The 9659-nt window shown below is 44.6% G+C and overlaps 1 protein-coding gene across 5 annotated transcripts in view; it reads left to right on the forward strand.

Annotated features, from left to right (window-relative positions):
• The window catches only part of LOC116848388 (protein Fe65 homolog), a 238874-nt gene that overhangs the window by 35784 nt on the left and 193431 nt on the right, over positions 1-9659 (forward strand). For all 5 annotated transcript variants that reach the window (XM_032824424.1, XM_032824421.1, XM_032824425.1 and 2 more), the window contains exon 2: positions 6044-6100. The gene's annotated coding sequence lies outside the window, so the exon portion shown is untranslated. The remainder of the gene's footprint in view (positions 1-6043; positions 6101-9659) is intronic.

The following is a 9659-nucleotide window of genomic DNA, read 5'->3' on the forward strand; positions in this document are numbered from 1 at the left end:
GGGGGGGGGGGGGGGGGGGGGGTCGCGAAATCCTTTTTATTCCTACTTTTTGCTCGCCCCCGCGTGTTAATCCCATCCGCTCGGTCGCCTCCTCCTCTGCGTAAATTACACCATATGCGGAAATATAAGTTTATACGCTCGATAATTGATATTTACGCGTGTCGCGATGTTGACGCCAGAGAGAGTTTACACACTGTTTCTCGATACTTGGGGGATACGTCATGGTTCGAGGGGTATCGAGTTTGGGTGTTTTTTTTTTCTTTTTTTCTCACTGGCATGTTTATACCAGGTTTCTCCCTCGCGGGAATTTGTCGACTGGCGGCCTCGTAAATTGCAACGTTGTATGTTGATAACATTTTGCAGGTATAATGGTGATTTATCTAGCCGCATAATTCTCGAAATACTTGTCGGATGCAAGCGAGCGCGCCCGGATAAAGCGGTTAAAACCATGGTCGATTGTATCGCGATTTCACGGTGGCGAGATAGCGCGATAAAAATGTTTAGCGATGTACGCGTATTATCGGCCGTTTGAATGGCGATTCGAAGTATGCGTTGTTTGCGCCTCATCATTTCACTGGCATCCTTATCGCGTCGGGACCTATCGAACGGGCACGAAACGATCAAATGATTCAAGCTTCATTAACGATGATCGTTACGATGCGAGAATTAGCAAGCTAGAAGGGAGATGCGTAAGTGAAAATGACTGACGTTCAATTTATTATTAGCACTTTTGTGCGGCGTAATTATACGATACGGATAGAAATGAATATTGTGTGATGAGATAAATTAAATGTGGAGATGAAAGGATCCGATATCTGTCTGCACGCTCTCTCTCTCTTTTTCTCTTGTGAAAACATTAAAATGCATAATAAAGAAATGTAAAATCATAACAGATCAGGCCAACAAAAGGTTAATGCTCTTTTTCCAGTGCAACTAATATTATTCGGTGGCAAATATGAATACACGAGCCAACTGTTTTTCTTACAAATTCATATGAATCTCACTTCATACTCATTTCGCGCTTTATAATGATTCACACAATTACGCGCGCGCGAATTATTAGAACATTTTAATCCGCGGCTATAAAGGGACTAAAAATAGAAAAAAGTAATATACTGAAATGACAAGGAGAGTCCGGGCTACTCATGCGCTTCCAATAGCTTCGAGCCGCGAGCAAGCTGGCTGACATTTTCTCCTCCAACGTTAATTCAATCGTCCGACATAATTCCTTTCCCGCAGCTTTTATCCCCTTAATCGCCCTTGAAATCGCGTCACTCTTTTCCGCTTGCCTACGAAGAGAATAAAATCTGCACGTTGGACTCTCAGCGCCTCTGTGTGCGCGCTCGGCGATATCTTCCGCAGTCATGTCATTATCCGAGGCGTGCGTCGAGGGCTGCTGACGAGGATTATAATGGAAAATGCGTGCGCGCGTGTTTGTGCGGTATGCATGTACGCTTGACAGACGATCGAAAACGAGAAAAGTAGATAGTTGCGCGGGGTAAAGAGGGACGAACGACGCATAAAATGCCATGGAGAAAGCGAGATGGCGGAGTTGCTCTAAAAGGGAGGAGGACAAGGAATGCTTGCGAGGATGGTGTTGCCCCCTAATTGCATGCCAGACAGTGACTGCATCTTCCAACTTCTCCTCTCTCTCTCACGCTCCTTCATTCTCTTGTCCTCCACCAACATTTCATCCCTCTCCGGTTCTGGTACCAGTATTTGCGAGCAACCCACCTCCGGCGGCACGCCAGTCCGGAAACATAGCATAAGAAACGTTATTGCGCCACTCCGCAAAGTTTCCTGGTACGAGGAACACCCGCGTGTCTTCCTTCTCCTCCGCCATCTTCCATTCTTATCTCGACCTCGCGCTTTCTCTCTCTCTCTCTCTCTCCCCCCCCCCTTCTCCTCGACCAACAACGCACTTCCAGAAGAGGCATCGGACAGAGTGTATTACTTGACGTACTTGCCGTGTCCTTTCAAGTAGGTCCTACTTGAGATGTTGTGAGAACATCATCACGGTTGCCTCATTTCTAGCCGCGTATTTATGAACCGTACAATAGCAACTGTTGATTATGTCTGCGTTCCGATACTCACTACTCCGATATTCCGATGCTGCAGTACTGAAAGTCTATAGTTTATACCACGTGTACTATAGATTTTTAATACTGGCAGCGAATATCGGAACGCAGCCTAAGTGAATATTAGCATGAAACGAGCTCACGGCGGAAAGAATGTTATTATACATAGGATGGTGTATAAAATAATCGTCTCTAACGTCAGCAATCGACGAAATAATACGTGTATAAACGTCTTTTTTTCGATCTTGCTGCAAATCTTATACAAAATTAGAAAAAAGTGAGTTCTCCTTTTACGAGGTGTGGTTATTAAATAACGAGACTGACGCTGCTACAGAAGAAGTGCGCATGCGCCAAACGCCAGCAAGCCACAGCTGTTATCGTGAAGCCTTCTCTTTCGAATGCAGTGCCTCTCGCTTCTGTAAACAAATCAGTATAGCCGTAGCCTTCATTCGCATTAGAGTTGTTTTTTTGTTTCGCCGGAAAAATGTTAAGTGTAACAGTAGAGTAACGAGTTGTTGTGAAATTTCACATGAAACTTGGAAAAACTGCTACTGAAACATATAATTTATTGAAAGAAGTGTATGGCAATGAATGTTCATCGCGCGCACGTGTTTTTGAGTGGTTTAAACGTTTTCAAGATGGCCGAGGAGACGTTCAAGATGATTCATGCCCGGGTCGCTCTTCCACGTCAAAAACGGATGACAATATCGAAAAAATCGGTAATCTGATTCGATCTGACCGTCGGTTAAGTATTCGTGCAATTGCTGAAACTGTACGAATTGTGAAAACGACCCGAATTGTGGAAGGACAAGTCATGGGTTCTCCACCAAGACAATGCGCCGGCTCATTCCGCATTGTCTGTCAAGAGGTTTCTAGCCAAGTTCAGCATCCCAGTGTTAGACCATCCGCCTTATTCGCCAGATCTTGCGTCGTGCGATTTCTATCTGTTTCCTAAGGTAAAATCTGCCTTAAAAGGAACAAGATTTGAGTCCGTTGAAGCTGTGAAAGAGAAAGCGGCACGCATCCTGAAGGAGCTGACAGAAGAAGACTTCCAGCACTGCTTCGAACAATGGAAGATTCGCATGGAGCGTTGTAGGGATAGAGGAGGGGTGTATATTGAAGGTGATAATAAGTAAAAATGTATGAAATCAAAATAAAATGTTTTACAGCGTCAGTCTCGTTATTTAATAGCCACACCTCGTACATAGGGTGGTGTATAAAATAATCGTCTCTAACGTCAGCAATCGACGAAATAATACGTGTATAAACGTCTTTTTTTCGATCTTGCTGCAAATCATATACAAAATTAGAAAAAAGTGAGTTCTCCTTTTATACTGTTTAATAAGTCGCGAAAGAATTTAATAATTCTCTCGTGATAAATAAGGACTGGCTATCGAGAAGCTTGACGTAAGTTACACGGACTACAGTAGAGTATCTTTACAACTTTTCAACACGCGAGCAGAAAGAGAAAGAGAGGAAGGAGGAAAGAGAGAGGAGAGCTCGTCGTTCCGATCCTGGCGGAGGTGACGGTGGCAGTGGCGGCCGGTGGAGTCCTATACCTGTTGATCCCTCGTGTCGGAGAGCGAGTCTACACCCCCGTCGGGCCCGGCGCCTACCAACGCGCGGGGGCTAAAATAACTGCCGGTGGAACGGCCCGGAATTATGCTGGCCTCTCGAAGAGCGATAAAATAAATCATGCTTCGCGAGGACACGCGCGTTGCGGCTGTATCCACCTACTCCGCTCTCATCCATCGCCACGGCGCGTATCCCGGCTTCACAGTGGATAAGGGTGGCGAGGTAGCGAGGCGTCCCTCGGGAAATCAGAGAAAGATGCACTGCGACTCGAAGGGCCTTCCCCCCTTGCCTCGGCGATCCCTCTGACACCCTTTTACTCACCCCCTCGCTCTGTCGTGCCTCTTCGCGGCGCGCGTTTGCGTCATTCGCGTACTTCGACTGCTCCTTGTCTCCCGATGGTCGAACACGCGGCTGATCAGTTCGGCAAAGTGCACAGGAATGGGAACAGAGGAGGGAAAGGGATGGAGGAAAAGAATAAGGAGATGAGAAAGGAGAAAAGAAAGAAGAGAAATGGGAGAACCCGAGACTGAGAAAGTGGATGCATTGCGCCACGATCGCATCGGCGACGGCGCGGCGCCGCGTTAAATTGAGTTTCTCGCATAATTCGCTAGAGAGTTTGCCGTTAAATTCGGTTATTGGACGCGCGATTGTGACCGGAATGCCTTATCGACTGCAGCGCGAAAGAAGGGCGACTTCTCGAGGGTTTCGTCGTTGACACGAGATCCTTTCTTGTCGATTAAATTGCTTTAGGCCCATTTCGTCTTACAGGAATAGTTAAATAAAATTTACGATTATATCAAATGAATTCCATTGGAAGTTTGTGCTTGTTACGTTGATAGAAGAAATAATTCAATTCAACGCGTAATTTAAAACTTATTTATACTGTTATCTCTTTGATCTATTTGACTCGCAGTAATCGTGCTGTAAGCGAGCAATGAGAATTACGGTTGGACAGTAAGAAAAATATTTTCCTTTGGTGCCGAGTGATCTCAACGGTGCACAATACATGCAATAGCCGTGAGCTTAACATGTAGCCGTAGTGTGTTCGGTCAGAGTTTTCTCTCGGTGTGAGAGGAGATGCTCGTTCCCGCAGACAGCGGTGCAAGATGCAACGCGCACATGACAAACCCGCGGAACTACCGCGGGCTGCTCAAAGCCGCGGTCGGACGGCCAAACGAACATTTGCAACTGCTTTCAGCCGACAGCGCGAAAACACTCGACCGCGGCGCAGTGCGCACTCCACGTGGCAAGTCCTCGTCCTGCGCGCGCGAGGACTAGTCTCAAGGACGCTCTTCCGCTCGGTTCGCTCCTTCTACCGGGTGTACCACGAGCGAAGGCCGCACGAAACACGGCGATGCCACACGGCGCGAATGTATACCGCCGATGGCGATGACGGTGGTCGTCGTGTGTGCGCTGTGCCGAACACGAGAAACCACTCAGGCAACTCGTTTGGGGTGCGTTTCCAGAGACGAGCCCGCTCGTGTGTGTACATTCTCTATCTCTCTCTCTCCCTCTTGTCATCCTCCCTCTTCTCTCGTTCTTGGATGTGCTTCCGGATCTATGTGTGGCGAGACAGAGGGCTGAAATAAAATACGGCTGACCTTCGTGCACTCTTTCTCTCTTCCTCTCTCCGTCTCCACTTTTTCCTCGGATTCGCAGCACCGAGTACCCTGGAATTTACCTCATTTTGTCCCTTCGACTTCGAGATAACCGACATCAAGGGAAATCTTCGTAGACCTTTTCCTGACGAGGATCTTCGTTCGGTACGATAATGAAATAGGATCGAATGTCTCGCGTGCAGCATTGTTGTCATTAGACACACAGGAGGTTAATAATAAAATATAATAATATAATATTATTCTTTGCATTATACAGTTATGGTTTATTCGTGCATACATATCGATGACTATGTATATGTGTGTCTTATATAATAGGGAGATTTCTTAGTTTCAGTTGAGAAATTTAAATGGACCTAATTATCTCTAATTATATCTTACTATAGCAGGATTAAATCTTATAAAAATGTTCCCATCTTATACATTTTCTCAAGTATTCCAGCGAGAGAACGTCCCATTTTACAAATAGAAGCGCGTCTGGTCTATTTTGGAGTCAACCAACGAAAAACAGGATTAATATCCAGCGTGACCTTTTACCTAGCGATATTCTGAAGCAGGACAGATCGTAAAGTACTTTTTCACTGATACGCGTGAATTTAGTAAAATACTCAGTAAGGAAATTGCAATTAGCGAATGATTTATCCGGCGGAAGAGATGAGCGTCGCGATAGTCCGGCTAATTGCCGAGATTTGAGACTCAGCGTAGCTCAAAGTTTCTTTGGTATAACGTAGTTTCCGCGCGAGTTAAAGGCGTTCTTTTCGTTTTATGTTTCAGGTATCTTTCGTCTAATGCAGTGGCCTCTCCTGCCCGGCGAACTTTATGAAAACTTCGGTAAGTACAGCGTGAATTCGCAATTTGCCCTCGTTACAGAATGATACATACCAACAGTTTCGCGTGCAGACTAATAGCAAAGTGCTTCCTTCGTTTTCGCGCCGCGGAAACTATCGGGAAACTGTTTTGTTTCCCTTGGAAAATACCTCGGCCCCGTCGCGATGCATCATGCGCGTTATGCAGGAGACAAGGACGAAAGTGGTTTATGCAATCCGCGCCTAACTCCGCCGAGGGGGGAGATCTTTCTTATGAAGGACGTATTTTTCGTACTCCTCGAATTCACGCGAGTCTTAAGACATCTCGCGCGAGCGGCTTTTTACGCGGTGCGAGGGCGAGATATCTTCAGGTGTGTGAGAGATACCGAAGCGTCGTCGAACTTTACAGTCGTAATCTCACGCCTGACGTCGTACCTCGGGATAAACGCGTCAACGCTGAAACGCGATGGAAAATCGCCGAGCGTCACCGTAATAACAGCTAACGCGATTCATAATCGCTCGAGTATACCTAACGCGAGAGTTAAGACGCGGCTGGGATAACTTCTTAGATTAGATTCCCAGGCATGTCGCCAAATTCGCATTCTTGCGCGGCCATTAAACGATGCTCGGCTGTATAAGGCGCTTCTGATAAAGCCTCGCTACCCGCTTTCGCTCGTTCTCTCGTTCACTCTCTCGCTCGCTACCTCTCTCTCGCCTGCCTCTTTGCCTGCCAAAGGCAGCCTCTGGTAATTAAGTCGGGCCCACAGCGACGTCGCTTCCATTGTGCCGGGCAAATGGGTTGTTTAGCCCGGATACATGACTCCATCCCCCTGTTATTGTGCATGTACCGGCGCAATCGATCACCGACCCGCACCCCTCGATCCCTCTCTTCTCGGCCCTCCGCAGCTTTTCCCTCTGCATACCCTCCTTGTCGATCCTGGAGCAGCTGCCACCTCTTTCTTTCTAGACCTCAGTATTATCCAAGTTTTGACAGACATGCGAGAAATGTACGCCGCATCGCGACGTGTAGTTTTGATGATAGATCGTGCGAAAACGCAACGACCCTCTCGCACAGATCGATCTATTTCCGTATTTGCGACTCTCCCCCGACAAGAGTACGGCGAGACAATATTACTACATAATTCGCTCGACGATGTCTCCACGCAAATGTTCTTCTCTACGTGCGAGACGCCTACGTGTCTCGGGGAATCTCCAAATAAGATTCAGAACGAGTTGTTCCCGATCTCGCGCGGAATCCACGGTGTCCCTTGTCTAACCGTGCGAAAAGTGCCGATACCAGTTTCCCCAACGCGACACAGTCCGATGAATAAAGGTCGTCGATCGACAAATATGCGACAAATATGCGACGAACGCGAGATTCGATCCACGCCGTGTACGATAACGCTGGCTCGGCGCGTATATCCACTTTTCTAACGCACTATGGGACGAAGACGAAGACGGCGGTGGTGGCGGCCGTCGCGCGGAAACGGAACGAAAATATTGTTCCACGAAGAGACATTTCGACTGAAGACGTTACACCCCTCCCGAAGTGTATCTCGACTCGAGGGTAGAAAATCCAGCCGAAACGAATTCGCGAAAATCCTCTCCGGGGAGTGGACGTCGAGGGGCGCTCGCGTCTCGCCTCCTCGCCTCTCGGAGTTTTCTGCGAGAACTCTCTGACAGAGACGCTTTAAAAACGTGCCGGGACTGCCTGAAAGCGGATATGCACTCTCGCGGTAACGACTCGCTCTTGTGCTCGCACGGACGGAATTCCTTCACTTTTATTAATACGGGATTACTTCGCCCGTCGATGTCGCCCCTTCTCGCGCGACACGATGAAAATTGCGTCTCGCGACGAACGATATTCATTCATCCTTCTTCTTCTTCTGGGAAGGAACACGCATAGATTCACTTGTCGACCGCACGACATTCAGAAAACACTGAAGAATCGATATAGTATAGGTAGCTGTCAAAATTATAATTAATTTTAACTCACTAATCGGCGAGTGAAACAAGCCAGTAATTATTGAATTGTTATTGATTGATTATAATTCCTATCGTATATTTTGTGCAATTTATCTTCAACGCGCGATAAATTATTGTTAGATTTGTTTTTTAAATACGTTACACTAATTTGATTGCATACTAATACAAGTTGCAAATAATAATAGCTATACGTTGTTAATTAAATATATTTTTTCTCAAAATTATATCAATTTTAATATGATACGGAAACACGACAGATATTATGCAACAAACTAATATATACATTTATTTTTTTCGAATATTCCCCCTAAGATCGCGTTTATTTTAGACTTAATTGTAACATGTTAGTCTTATCTAATCTTTTGTATAGAAACGGGATATACAAGGTGTCTCAGACCATGATGACCCTTTGTGAGAACGAAGAACGGATTGAAGTGAGCAAAAAAGTCCTGTGCCATTTTGTGATATTCGCAATAATAGTCGAGATATTAATTAAAAAAAATTGAGAAGATTAAGAAGTGAATGATCACGCGCGATATGGTAGATGAACTGCAATGGCGCCGTCTGCCGTTATATACTTATACATTAAGTCAAACGGAACAAAAAAGTTCTCTATCATTTTGCAAATGACCACATAGATTTTTAAATAATAAAGAGAATTGTTACATATGATTGTATACCATAATATACAAATTTTCTTTAATTAATATCTAACAATCTATGTGGTCATTTACAAAATGGTAGAGGACTTTTTTGTTCAGTTTGACTTAATGTATAAGTATACAACGGCAGACGACGCCATTGCAGCTCATCTACTATATTACGCGTGATCATTCACCAATCTTTTTTAATTAATATCTCATTATTATATATATATATATTGCGAATATCGCAAAACAGGACTTTGTTGCTCACCTCAATCCATTTTACGTTCTCACAAAGGGTCATCATGGAGGTTTGAGACACCCTGTATACAGGGTGTCTCACACTCTCCTCCGGGTATTTTGTGAGAACGTAGAATGGGTTGATGTAAACATAAAAGCCCTATACCGTTTTGCGATATTCGCAATAATTATTGAGATATTAATTGTAAACTTGTAAATGATCATGCAGGATATGGTAAATGAGTTATTAGCGACTGCCGTCGTGTACTTATACTTTAGGTCAAATTGAACAAAAAAGTCCTCTACCATTTTCCAAATAATCACATAGATTTTTAATTATTAATTAAAGAAGATTATTGCACGATTTTGCTTGATAATGCACTTATCTTCTTTAATTAATAATTAAAAATGTGATTATTTGCAAAATGGTAGAGGACTTTTTTATTCAATTTGACCTAAAGTATACGACGGTATAAGTACACGACAGCAGTCGTCGCTATTATAAATCACTTACCATATCCTGCATGATCATTCATAAATTTTCTACAATTAATATCTCGATAATTATTGCGAATATCGTAAAACGGTATAGGACTTTTATGTTCACATCAATCCATTCTACGTCCCCACAAAATGTCCGGAGGAAGGTGTGAGACACTCTGTATATATATATATATATATATATATATATATATATATATATATATATATATA

The sequence above is a fragment of the Odontomachus brunneus genome, unplaced genomic scaffold (assembly GCF_010583005.1).
Source record: "Odontomachus brunneus isolate Ranch 3 - 2012 unplaced genomic scaffold, Obru_v1 Obru_scaffold_094, whole genome shotgun sequence".
In the NCBI taxonomy this organism is placed as follows: Eukaryota; Metazoa; Arthropoda; class Insecta; order Hymenoptera; family Formicidae; genus Odontomachus; species Odontomachus brunneus.